This window comes from Capricornis sumatraensis, chromosome 5 (assembly GCF_032405125.1).
Source record: "Capricornis sumatraensis isolate serow.1 chromosome 5, serow.2, whole genome shotgun sequence".
NCBI lineage: Eukaryota > Metazoa > Chordata > Mammalia > Artiodactyla > Bovidae > Capricornis > Capricornis sumatraensis.
The window spans coordinates 79,312,571-79,327,165 of NC_091073.1; positions in this window are offsets into that span (position 1 = coordinate 79,312,571).

A 14,595-nucleotide genomic window follows, 5' to 3' on the forward strand; every position below is an offset into this window, starting at 1 on the left:
TTATCCTAATTAATGAAAGATCAACAGATGAAAATCAATTAGTGGATTCACCATATAAACAAATTGAAGAGAGAAACCATTTGATAAAATTCAACACCCATTCAAGATTAAAACAAAAAACAAACAAAAATTATTCTTAGTAAACTTAGAAGGGAATTTCCTTAATCTCTTAAATGATTACAGCTGCCAACAAATATGTTAGGTATATTCTTTTCTACTGTCAAATAATGCATGTTAAAACTTCTAGAACAGTGACAAAATTATATATTTCAAATACATAAAGACAAAGCTTAGTAACTAGTCACACTGATATAAGATGGAAAGAAAAGATACCTAATGTTTTCGGTATGCCTGCTTTTGGGGGGGTGACAGTCACAATATGAAAAACAGGAAGATTAGTGGGGAGGTTAAACTTGATCCAGGATATGTTGCATTAGAATTGATTCTGGATCTTCTGGAGTATCTAAAATTTAGCTAGGAATAAAATTAAGTTGAGAGATCTCTGTTTTGATAGAAAATTATTGCTTCCATAAAAGTATACACTGATAAAAGAAAGTTAAGATGAAGATAGAAGACTATGCCCAAACTTAGGGGTCCATGAACTTCAAATGGAACCAGTGAAGGAGGAAGAGATAGAACAATCATTCCATACAAGCTCCAGGGTGGTATGATGTTACAGAACCAAAGGGAGGATGCTGTGGTGTGAATGTTTGTGCCCCTCCAGAATTTATGTTGAAATTCTAATCCCCAGAGGTGATGGTATTAGGACATGGAGGCCCATGGGAAGTGTTTATGGGACTAGTGCCTTATAAAAGGGGCTTCCCTGGTGGCTCAAATGGTAAAGAATCTGCCTGCAAGGCAGGAGACCCAGGTTTGATCCCTGGGTGGGGAAGATCCCCTGGAGAAGGAAATGGCAACCCATTCCAGTATTCTTGCCTGGAGAATTCCACGGACAGAGGAGCCTGGCAGGCTATAGTCCACCGGGTCACAAAGAGTTAGACATGACTGAGTGACAAACACTGCCTTATAAAAGAGGCTCCAGAGGGAACCTGGCCGCTTCTATCTGGTGAGGACACAGCCAGAAGAAGGCAACCCAGAAAGGAGCCTTCACTAAAACCCAACCATGCTGGCACCCTGATCTTGGACTTCTAGCCATCAGAACTGTGAAAAATAAATTTTTGTTGTTTATAAACTAGCTGGTTTGTGGCATTTTTGTTATGTTATCCTGAATGGATTAAGACAGAGGATATAGCTGAAGAATCAGAACACTGGTATAGATCTCCACTTGGAGAAATGGTCTAGAAAATAATATTTTTCATGTGGCAAAAAGGAGTGATGAAACTCAAAAGTGCACAATTTATTTAAACATAGCCATGAATGGCACCCCACTCCAATACTCTTGCCTGGAAAATCCCATGGATGGAGGAGCCTGATAGGCTGCAGTCCATGGGGTCTCTAATAGTCAAATATGACTGAGCAACTTCACATAAACTTTTCACTTTCATACATTGGAGAAGGAAATGGCAACCCACTCCAGTGTTCTTGCCTGGAGAATCCCAGGGACAGGGGAGCCTGGTGGGCTGCCGCCTATGGGGTCGCACAGAGTCGGACACGACTGAAGTGACTTAGCAGCAGCAGCATGATAAATTCATGTAGAAGCTTAGATTTAACGACTTGGACTGTAGCCCACCAGGCTCCTCTGTCCATGGTATTTTCCAGGCAATAGTACTGGAGTGGATTGCCATTTCCTTCTCCAGGAGATCTTCCCGACCCAGGGATCAAACCCAGGTCTCCTGCACTGTAGACAGACGCTTTACCATCTGAGCCACCAGGGAAGTATCTATTTATAAAGTCAAGCTAACTAATCCATCCAATTATAATTTTGCTTAAAACAAACCCTGAATAATATGCAACTTTCCATGCCGGGTATCATTTTTACCAACATACTTCACCAGCAGCAACATATTCATCACCATCTTATCATGATCCTCTTATTCCCAGTATATTCTCGTTGTCCCCAGACTTCATCATTCAAGTTATGTCCTATCTCTCCCTTTCTCTCTGTTATGTTAGGCCCTGATCCCACTTTAAAGTCCCCTCCATTTAACTCAGCCTTCCTTCTGCAATTAAGCGTCCGTTTTCACTACAATATTTGGCATCTATTTGTACTTGGCATCTATGACTATATATACTATCTTTTCCCCCCATGAGAACATGTAATCTTTCCTACTATCTTTAGGAAATATTAAATAATATCTAAGTACTAAAAATACTATCTCTATTTCATGTTCTTCTGGTGACTGGCATATGATGCAATCAGCACTCAAATAATTTTTAGCTGATTTCTCCTTCATATCCATGATATTCACTCCACTTAGGGAGTTTTGTCAGCTTTCCACAAGGCAAACCCAAGTCTTTCAGAACTCTAGTATTGCCTGTGAAAATTTCCTGGGTTAGTCAGGCCAGTAGCCTATTCATTTGCCCCCATGCTTCCTACCTTATGATTACTTATCTGACACTTTTGTTTACCCTATTTCTTCTTTGTATAGCTTTTATCTCCAGGAAATACTGCCATAATCACACTCCCACAGAATTCAGAAGAGCACTCCACACACAGCAAGGACATGTTGACTAATGCTGAATACCCACACAAAGAGTAATTTTTCAATTCACTGACTTTCTGACTCATTATAATGAAAGACAATAATTTAAAAAATCTACCAATATAATGGCCTCTAGTAAACCTTAATAACAATGTATTTATCAAAATGTGATTCAGTGACCTTAGGGAGAAAGAGGGCAGGAAATGAAGTTGAAACAAATAAGTACCCTGCAGAGAAAACAAGCACTAGCTGATTGCTGACAAATTGACGGGAAAATATGCAATTTTTTTCAAGAACATAGGAGAAAAAGATGAACAAAATACTGACTCTGAGACAGGAGAAAAAAAAAGAGTTGAAGAGAGAAGTTGAAAAAAAGATCATATAATCTTAACCCTTGGCAAAAAAGACCACTAACAGAAATATTTTGTCATCATTTACTAAGTACAAGAAATAAAAAGTTTGACTTAGGTTTCTTTATCTTTATCATTGGTTTATCTAATATAGCATATGCATAAACATGTATTCCAGCATCCTTATTTTACCTCTTTGCATTAATTTTTAGTGGTTGTTTTAAGGATCACAATATATATCCTTAACTTTTCACAGCCTACTTAGGGTTAATGTTGAATCAATTCATGTCAAATACAGAAATATTTTCAAGACAGGAGTTCATTCACTCACCCTTGCCTGTTTTTGCTAAAGCTGTCAAATGTATAACATCTACACACATTAAAACTCCATGATAGATACATGGAGTTTTAGTATCTACAGTCGTCAATGCTTTCATTCCCACCCCCAACAAGAGGATCTGAATTTGCATCTCTTTTTATTTCTCTTTAGCCTGTAGTACTTCTTTTAGTGGGGCTTCCCTAGTGGCTCAGATGGTAAAGAATCCACCTGCAATGTAAGAGAGTTGGGTTCGATCCCTGGGTTGGGAAGATCCCCTGGAGAAGGGCATGGCAACCCTCTCCAGTATTCTTGCCTGGAGAATCCCATAGACAGAGGAGCTTAGCAGGCTACTGTCCATAGGGTCGCACAGAGTCGGACACGACTGAAGAGATATAGCATGCACGCATGCACTTCCTTATTATTTCTTATAATGCATGCCCACTGTCAATATATTCTTTTAGTTTTCTTTTTCTGAAAATATATTTTATTTCACCTTCATTCTTAGAAGGTAATTTTCACTGGATATAGAATTCTGATTTGTTGTAGTCTTGTTATCCCTTCTCCTCCAGCACTTTAAAGATGCTCCACTGTGTTCTGGCAGTCAATAATTCAAATTCAAATGCAATGTGCCATTTTTCTCTGACAGCTTTCAAAAATTTTTCCCCTCAAATTTGATAATAATGTGCCTAGGTGTGCACAGTGCAATTCTGATGCTTATTGGGGCAATCTGAGCACGGATTGGAAAAGAATTTCCAGACACAGTGTGTTTTAGTTGCTCGGTCATGGCCAACTGTGACCCTATGGACCCTATGGAGCCCACCAGACTCCTCAGCCCATGGAATTCTCCAGGCAAGAATACTGGAGAGAGTTGCCCTGCCCTTCTCCAGGGGGATTTTACCGGCCCAAGATGGAACCTGGGTCTCCTAAATTACAGGCAGATTCTTTACTGTCTGAGTCACCGAGGGGCTCCAAGACACAGAGTACTGCAGAAAAGAGTGAGTTTATTAAGAACAAAGAATAGAAATAAAGTGGGTACTGCAAGTGGAGCAGGCCAACTTCCTGACAGACCAGGGAGAGTCGAGCGTTTTTGAGAGTTAATAGCCAATTTTTATAGCCTCAAGACAAAGAAAATTCCTGTTGGAAGGTTGGTGTTAGGTGACTGGTTGGAATGCTGTAAGCTGTCTACTGTAGTGGATATCTTTGTCTAATTGAGAGTCAGGAATTTTGTTAATGATGATCAACGGGGCTTTGGGCAATGGTTACAAAGGGGCTCAGTCAGCTTTAGAGGTGAGCTTAGTTCTGGGTTTCCCTTCTGTGAGCTTGGGGCAATGCCTCGAACCTGCAGTCTGGGGGGCAGGACTCTACAATGCTTACTACCTAGAATTAGGCCACATTTGGTAGGCTTCCCCGGTGGCTCAGAGGGTAAAGAGCCTGCCCACAATGCAGGAGACCGAGGTTCGATCCCTGGGTTGGGAAGATCCCCTGGAGAAGGAAATGGCAACTCACTCCAGTATTCTTGCCTGGAGAATCCCATGGATGGAAGAGCCTGGTGGGCTACAGTCCATGGGGTGGCAGAGTTGGACACGACTGAGCAAGCTCACTTCAATTCACTTCACTTGGCAAGTTAGGAGCATAATCCTACCCTCACATCAGAAGCCAGATGGAAATTCCAGAGTTTTCAGGTCATCCATGCTTCTGATCAACTGACTACCAATACAGAGGTTTCCAGTACTCCCCGAAGTATTATAGTTAACTAAGATGATTCACAGAACTTGTACTTGCATGTTCAGTTGCTCAATCATGTCGACTCTTTGCAACTCCATGGACTGTAGCCTGCCAGGGTCCTCTGTCTGTACCAGGTCTTAGTTGCAGCATGAGGGACTTTTCATTGTGGCATGTGGGCTCTTTAGTGGCAGGATATGAACTCGTAGCTGAGGCATGTTGGATCTAATTCCCTGACTACGGATGGAACCCTTTAATTATAATTTTATCATAAAGTATATAAATCAGGACCAGCCAAGTGGAAAGACCCATAGAGTGAGGTCTGGGGGTCCAACACACAAAGATTTTGTGTCCTCAGAATGCCCGACCTTCTAGGCACATTACTGTATATTTACCTAGTCAGGCTCACCTCAGTGACTAGAGTTTTTAATGGAGTTTCATTACATAGGGTTGATTGACTGAATCAGTTTTGAATATTTTGATTGAATCATTGGCCATGTGCTTGAACTCAATCTCCAGCCAATCCTGCCCTCTTCAGAGGCTGGGCTTATAACACCTAACTCAAAGCCCCAACCCTGTAATTCCACGCTTGATTTTTCTCATGTGGCTAGCCCCCATTTTGAGTCATCTTATTAGCATAAATTCAGGTGTGGGCCCAGAGGCCCACCGTGAATAACAAAGACTTTCCTATCACTCCAAGAAATTACAAAGATTTAGAGGTTGTCTCCTAGAGAGCAGGGACAAAAAATTATACAACAGTGTGGTTTTCTTTGTTATCTCATTTAAGATTTGTTAAGCTCTTGAGTGTGTAAATTTATATCTTCCACCAAATTTGGAAAATATTCAGCCACATTTTCCTTAGATATTATTTCTGCCCATTATTCCTTTCTCTCATCTCCTTCTGGGGTTCTAATTACACATATCTTAGAGCTTTCAGTATAGTTCCTGAGGCTCATTCATTTTTACTTCAGTATTTTTTTTCCCTGTGTTCCTCGGGTTAGACAATTTCTATTAATTTAATTTTTTTCTTTTTTCTTTTCTGGCTGGCATCTAGGATTTTAGTTCCCTGACCAGGGATTGAACCTATGCCCTCTGTGGTGGAAGGCCAGAGTTCTAACCACTGGACCACCAGGGAATTCCCAATAATTTCTATTACTATATCTTCAGATTTGCTGATTTTTTCATCACCTTCATTCTGTTAAGTACATCTGGTAAATTTTTATTTCAGATATTACAGTTTTTAGTTCTGGAATTTACATTTCTTTTGTTATAGTTTCTATTTCTCTGTTAGATTTTCTATATTTCATTTATAATGCACATATTTTCTTTTATGTCCTTGAATATACTTTACAGTAATTGCTTTAAATCATTGTCTGTTGGTTTCAGCATATGGGGCATCTATGGGTTGATCTTTGTTGATTGTCTTTTGTCTCAAAAATGAGTCACAATTTCTATGTTTCTTGGTTTATTAAGTAATTTTAGGTTGTATCCTTAACATATTATTATCCTAGCAACTTTATATATATCCTTAACATATATTTTCCAAACAGATTTGAATCTGTAATACTCTCACAAAGAGTGTTAGGTTTTTTTTGGTATGTTTGTTTGGTTTAGTATGCAATTGATGGATTGGGCTATATTTCGGAAGGCTGACTGCTTAAAGTTTGTCCTGTTCAGGCGTGATTCAGGCATTGGCAGAAGAGTCATTATAAAGATTTAAGGATTCCTTTCTCTGGATCCCTCCTACTTTGGATTTTCCCCTTACTTTCAAGCAACTACAGTTATGCCAAACTCAGTCCTCTACTCTTCAAGCCACAAAACCTAGTGTTTTGTAGCAGAATTTTAACTAAAATGCAGGGAACAGACTGAGTTTTGTCCTTAGTCTGGAAACAGTGAAAACAAGGGATCTGAGTACAACCCTTCTTACAAATTGTCAACTGCGCTCTAGAATCTACTTACTTTTGGTCATTCTCCAATGCCTCATTTAGAGTCTACCCATGCCATATGTAGAAGGATCACCTAACAAGAGCAACTCGTGTTAGAATTCCTCCATCACCCTCATTTTGTAGGTTAAAAAGATCTATAAAAGGAATTTCTTAGAATTGAGGCTCACTAGCATGAGAGTTGAGCTGAGTTGTGGTAGTAAGACAGATGTTACTGGGCAATTTCCCTAAATTTAATAAATACCACTAGTTTGAATTCATTGGCATGACAGTCGGTGTTCATTAAAATTCTATTATTTCTATAAGCATATGTTATAAAAACTCAGAGTATAATTGTGACATCAACTAATTTCATAATTTTTAATAAAAGAAAACCATCATGCACTTTACTCAACAAGTATCTAATGAGCATTCACTTTTTGCCAGATGCTGAGCTAGGTTTGGAGCTGTAGTGGAAAACAAGTAGACAAAGCACTAGAGGTAGGAGACAGATAGTAAACAAGTAAACATATATAAAGAAAAGGGACCATTTTATATAGTGGCAAGTGTTATGAAAATTACAGAAGATAACTGAGTTACAGAAGATAACTAAGCTACAATCTTAGACGTGGTGGTCTGGAAGACGTTTCTTAAGAGAGGACATTTCAGCTGAGACTAAAATGACATGAAAGAGTTGGCTAAGGGGACTTCCCTGGAGGTCTAGTGATTAAGACTTCACTTGCCAGTGCAGGGGGTGCAGGTTTAATCCCTGTTTGGGGAGATCCCTCATGATTTGCAGCCAAAAAACCAAAAACATAAAACAGAAGCAATTTGTAAAAAATTCAATAAAGACCTTAAAAATGGTCCACATTAAAAAAAAAAATCTTTATAAAAGAGAAAGAAAGAGTTGGCCAAGAATATAAGAAGAGCTGGCTATGTTAGAACATGTCAGGCAAAGGGAATAGCTAGCAGAAAAGTCTTAAATTCAGTATATGGGTAGTGTGTCATGTCAAGAGAAAGTCATGAAAAAGTTGTCAGGGACCAAGTCATGTGGGGCCTTATAGCTTTGCATTTCACTCTAATTGCAATGAGGAGATATCAGGGAATTTTAAGCTAGAAAAGAAAATTATCTGATTTATGTTTTCAAAGGATCCAACAGGTTACTCTGTGAAGCATGAACCAAAAGGGTCAAGGGTAGAAACAGGCAACTCAACTGGGAAGCTTTCACTACAGTCCAGGCAAAGGATAAAGGTAAGAGTGAAGATGGTGAGAGGATATTGGAATTGGGAAATATACAGGGGGTTTGGCCAACTGGATCAACTGGATTCCTGATGGAACTGGTAGGAAGTAGGGGTTCATAAACTTCTGTGCTTGTATGGATGAATTTTGCAGGAGCCTTGAATGCCCTCAAATGGAATGAAATTTTGTGTGTATATATTCACAAGGACTTTGGGTTGGGAGCGTACACAAGTTTCATCAAATTCTTAAGTGAATTTGAAGTTGTCTCTGGAAAACAAAGTCAGGTGCTTCCTAACACTTTACCCTCTGGATTTTCTTTTTCTTTCCTTTTCTGTTTATGATTATGTAAAAGCAGAGAAGAGAGTAGAGACTGAATTGTTATCAAAGAATTTTAAATTTGTATAAAGAAAGGATACATCTTGAGAGTCAGCTCTCTTTTTAATTTTACTTAATTGAGTATATAAGTACATATATACAAGGTAGACAAAAGACTCAAAGAACTCAACTTTCTGTTTCCAACAACTTAACCATTCCATAATGTGTGAAGTTCTCAGACATTATGACTAGTACTAGCATAGTGATTTTCATAAACTTGGACTACAGTTGTTAGTAAAATGATAGTTATTTGGGGATGATACATCCCACTTCTTTTATTCTTTTTTCCCTTTTGATATGTACAAGAAATAATAATAATATAGCTCTGACTTAGTGGTAATTCCTATGTGCCTATATAAATTAAATGAGTCAAGATCACTCAATTTTATATCCTATCTAATTCTGCTACAGACTTTAATATATAGCCTTATAGCAATGTTTTACAAGTAATCTTTGTTTGCTTTCTTGTCTCAACACTTGAATATCTTCAGTTCAGTTCAGTTCAGTTCAGTCACTCAGTCGTGTCCAACTCTTTGCGACCCCGTGAATCGCGGTACGCCAGGCCTCTCTGTCCATCACCAACTCCCGGAGTTCACTCAGACTCGCGTTCATCGAGTCAGTGATGCCATCCAGCCATCTCATCCTCTGTCATCCCCTTCTCCTCCTGCCCCCAATCCTTCCCAGCATCAGAGTCTTTTCCAATAAGTCAACTCTTCCCATGAGGTGGCCAAAGTACTGGAGTTTCAGCTTTAGCATCATTCCTTCCAAAGAAATCCCAGGGCTGATCTCCTTTAGAATGGACTGGTTGGATCTCCTTGCAGTCCAAGGGACTCTCAAGAGTCTTCTCCAACACCACACTTCAAAAGCATTAATTCTTCGGTGCTCAGCCTTCTTCACAGTCCAACTCTCACATCCATACATAACTAAGGAAAAACCATAGCCTTGACTAGACAGACCTTAGTCGGCAAAGTAATGTCTTTGCTTTTGAATATGCTATCTAGGTTGGTCATAACTTTTCTTCCAAGGAGTAAGCGTCTTTTAATTTCATGGCTGCAGTCAGGAAGTAATATAAAATTGATGTAAATATTATTGATTTTTCTACTCTGTGAACTCTAATTTCTACACATCGTAGATCTTACTGTCTTTTAACAAAAAAGAGTGCTTATTAGCTAATAAGACACCATTTTCCTTTGATTAAAAGGAAGAAAGTACCTTCCATCTATGAGAGAATTTTCTGTCAGAAATATTACATAGCAAGATGGGTAACATTAACAAAATGACATTTCATGTGAAAGATGATTTCCTTAATGAAGAGATGTAATCATTCCTAACTGTTGGAGAGGCAATTTACAAAGTAGGAAAAGAGAAGTCCAAATTTGAAATGAATGGCACACAGGAGAGTTTTCACAGTACAAGATCAGCCCTCCAAGATTTACTTGAAGGATTATTATTTCTTTTACATACCAGAAAGGGAAAAAAAAGAATAAAAGAGGTGGGAAATGTCATCCCCAAATAAGTATCCGTTATTATAATAGAAATGTTGTAAAGAGAAAAATTCATATTAATTCCTTCTCCAGTTCCCCATAACTAAATTATTAATTAACCAGGAAGAGAAATGACAAGTTTGAAATCACACACAGATGCAAGAAAGAACAAAAAATAATGTGTTAACATCTTAGTCAAATTCAATTCCAGCTCCAAGTTTCTTATTTTTCAAAAAGGGAATATCTTAGGATATTGAATGACAAGTTACAGCTGAGATATCAAGAGGACAGAGATACTTCATACCTAAGTCAGGTGCCAGATCAAAATTCAGATTTTTAAAGGAAAGGATCCCAAAATTCTTGGATCTCCAGGTCCTCCATCCCGAATACATAGGGATTAGGCTATGCCTGTTCCCTCACGCTCATTTGGATGTGCCTCCAGAAAGCCTACTGAAAGGAGCCTCTGAGAAACCTACTAAGAAAACTTATTGCCTTACTTCTGCAGTGATGAGGCAAAATGACTGCAGAGAAATCAAGGAGTCAAGAGATTGACTCAAAAACTGCTTTGATGGTAATGGGGGAGAGGTTCTGCTGTTTGGGGATTGGCCAGCACTCTCAAATGTGACCAGGTAAAGTCTACATGAGGGTTTCCCATGGCATGGAGATGGGTAGTATATGGGGGAAAGCTCATCTTGGATTCAGTACAATAGGCTACAGAAAAGGATCAAGGGGCTCAATTCACAAGGATAGGATCTATGTGGACCCCCAATTTCTGGAGGGAGGAAGGGCAGAGAGAGTCTAAATCTACCATTCAAATAGAGATCTATCCATTAGGAAATCAGAGGTGAGAGGCCCCAATGATGGGACTCTTCCAAGTACCTACAAAACTATCCAAGAAAGGGTCAGCTCTAAATATTTCTCAATCCCAGGACCTCAAATCTAGCCCACCAAACAAAGTTTGAGTAAGGATTTTCCTACCTTCTTACCATATTTTTCTTCCTCCCTTTCATGCTCCAACCAAATCTGGAAAGGTCTGAAGCCAAGGTTAGCAAGCAGGGAACTACATTCAGTAATAGCTGAGAGAGAGGAAAAGATGTTGCCATAAGTTAAACGCAGTTTCAATTACTATACAGGAAAGTGTGTTAGTCACTTAGTCATGTCTGACTCTTTGTGACCCCATGGACCATAGCCTGCCAGGCTCCTCTGTCCATAGGATTCTCGAGGCAAGAATACTGGAGTGGGTTGCTATTTCCTCCTCCAGGGGATCTTCCCCACCCAGGGATCAGACCCCAGTTTCCTGCATCACAGACAGATTCTTTACCGTCTAAGCTATCAAATCCAGACAAGTGTTTTAGGCCTTAAAATGTTTTTAGGAATGCTGATTATCTAAGAAAGAATAGAAATCTTAGAATTCTAACTCAGTGGTGGGAGAAAGCTTCCACCATTGAAAAAATTTAGATAATGGGAAGCAATATATATATATATTACATATATATATATAATATATATGCTTTATTAGGCCTTATGCCTAGGGCTTGGTCAATGTATAAGTAACTATATCATTCACAAAACTTTATACCAACTCCATCATATAATGCTCCCTAGAATAAACAACTTACTCTTTATTCTCTCTAGAAACAGCCTTAATTTCTTTGTTCAACTACTGCCATGTCCTTCTAACTCATCAGAAACTGTTTCAGCATTCTGTAAGTCAAGGGTAGGAGGGGTGATGTTTAGCATTAACTACAAAACACTACCAGTTTCCCCTGGCCTAGTTTTGTTACATACTAGGGTTTGAGCTTTATCTTTCTCACTAAGAAGTATGTAAAAGCATTACATAGTATAAAAGGTTCTATGGATTATGTTACCTTTTGATGTCTTCATTTTTTCTCCTTTATTAGCATTCAGTTTGCTCAACAAAAATGGGGCATATATAATATACTTAATATCCTTTCTAATGGATATTTCCAATCAAATAAAATATGGTTTGAGAAAAGGACTTAGTGTTTTCATGAAACAATAGGAACAAAAATAAAGTTCTAGTGGGTTGAAGAGTGAATGGGAGATAAAGAAATAGATATAAGAAATTAATACCAAAATATCTGGGAACTCTGTAGTAATCAAATGAAAGACTTAGTGTTCTTGCAAGAACTAGATTGAATGAATAAATGAACTGAAAGACCAAATGGAATTATTACAGATTTAATTTTTTACAACTTGTGTCTATGACTCTTAAGGAAGATTGAAAACATTATATATATTTTATATTCTATAAAGCTCTTGAACAAAATGAGTGCTCAATAAACTTCATTTCTGCTTACACAACTATGTTCTCCAATAAGCTATATGTTCTGCACCATCTCAGAGTACATTCTCTGTCACAAGCCCAAGTAGGCTACACAATGAGTGCAATGTATACAAATGCTGTTCCATTCCAAAGTTGTAGCTTACCATGTACAGAGTGATAGTCTAACACACATGCCTAGGACAATGATTTACAAACTCTTACATCTTTTTAAACAACAATTTGCAATCAAAACTTTAATCCTAAGGATTCTCACCAAACAAGTGACAGCATAAAAAAAAAATCTTGCACAGTAAATCAAAGTTCAGCACTACAATGTACCTTTCAACTAGCAGGACACTGTTATTTTGAGTAGTCTCAAATTTCCAAATAAACAATGTTACAAAGAATTACTATTCAAATTATTTAAGAATTCTATTTCTTAGTAAGTGGTTACTGTTTTATGAAATATCAATAACAAAGAAATAGTTTACGTAAATGAGAACTCTGAGTATACTACCAACTTTCCTGCTGCATGAGTACTTTTGTTTCGGACAAGCATTAAGCATCATCATCAAAGGCCCTTCTGATAATGCCACTGCCATTCTTATACCTGTAGATGATTAAAAGGAAGTATAAAAAAAGAAAGCAATCAATGACTCAGACTACAGCAGAAGCCCTTTAAAACACTTTTTTCCTCCAGTACAAATGGTTGACAATGGGGGTCTTAAAAACATGATTCAACTATTTCTTAGGATTTCTCTATATTTCCAAGAAAATAAACTTTCAATGATACCCTTCAAATTAAAAACCCAAGGATTGAACCCAGGTCTCCCACATTGCAGGCAGATTCTTTACCAGCTGAGCCACAGGGAAGCCCCAAATTAAAAACAGGATGAATTAAAAGCAAAGCAAAATCCTGTTCAATAGAAATAAGTTTTTTCCACTCACTATGGATTCAGGTATCTCACACTAAAATTTGCTTTCTCTCATTAATACAACTACTATGCTTAATTATTCTTGCTTAGTTATTCCAGTAACCATGGCAATGTTGTAGCACATAGCTGAGCGCATGGGACAAATTAGGAACTTGGTAATAGTTATATGTAATTAAAAACTACTATATTAAATTAAATTGTTATATGTAATTTAAAATTGTTATATGAAATTAAAAGACGCTTGCTCCTTGGAAGAAAAGCTATGACAAACCTAGACAGTGTATTAAAAAGCAGAGACATCACTTTGCTGACAAAGGTACATACAGTCAAACCTATAGTTTTTCCAGTTGTCATGTAGGGATGTGAGAGTTGGACCATAAAGAAAGCTGAACACCGAAGAATTGATGCTTCTGAACTGTGGTGTTGGAGAAGACTCTTGAGAGTCCCTTGGACTTCCAGGAGATCAAACCAGTCCATCCTAAAGATCAGTCCTGAATATTCATTGGAAGGACTGATGCTGTAGATGTAGTATCTACAACTGATGCTGCAGATGTTGTATCTACTACATGTAGATAGCTACATAGTTGGAGATGGCAACATATTCCCATTTAAAACGTCTTTTCAAGATCACAGTGTCAAAAAGATATAGAGATGGAATGACCAAGAAAGAAATTTTATAAATGTTCCCATCTGAAACATGCACACAACAGTCATGCTGAGCTCATGAGAGGATCTTTAATTTCAGTGATATGATCAAATCTGTATGTTTAAGAGGAAAAAAAAAATTTTCTCTGGAGATCATACAGATAAAGGACTACAGTGAACAAGACCTTCATGTTATATTATTTTCTTTGGGTATGAAAGCTCGTGAAACATGCTGACTTGAGTTATAGAATCAAGAAAATAATTAAGGTTAGACTGAATCTTATAGAAACAATGTTAGCTGCTACCTTCTCTTATACAAAGGATACCAAGAAGCCTCCACTGCTTTCACATATATCTCCCATGGAAGGCTCTCTCACACTAAAGTTTAAGGGCTTTTTGTTCATTTCATAATTAGAGATAAAAACTAAAAGTAAATGCCCAGAGAACAATACACTGACTTGAAAATCACATCAGCTTGTAAAATGCAGGCATCAAAGCCATGCCTGAGGTCCAGTTTTGATAGGTACTGTGATAGGAGAGCAGAAGGGTTCTTAGTACCTGTAGTAAGAAGAGGTGATTAAAAGAAAGGAAGTCGAGGAATGCAGGAAATGGGGATTAAGAACTAAAAACAAGCAATTATTTCAACATTTTGTCCTTGTAGTGGCTCTGGAAGAGGAACTGTGGAGAAGAAGCATTTTGTTAATAAGGTAAAAG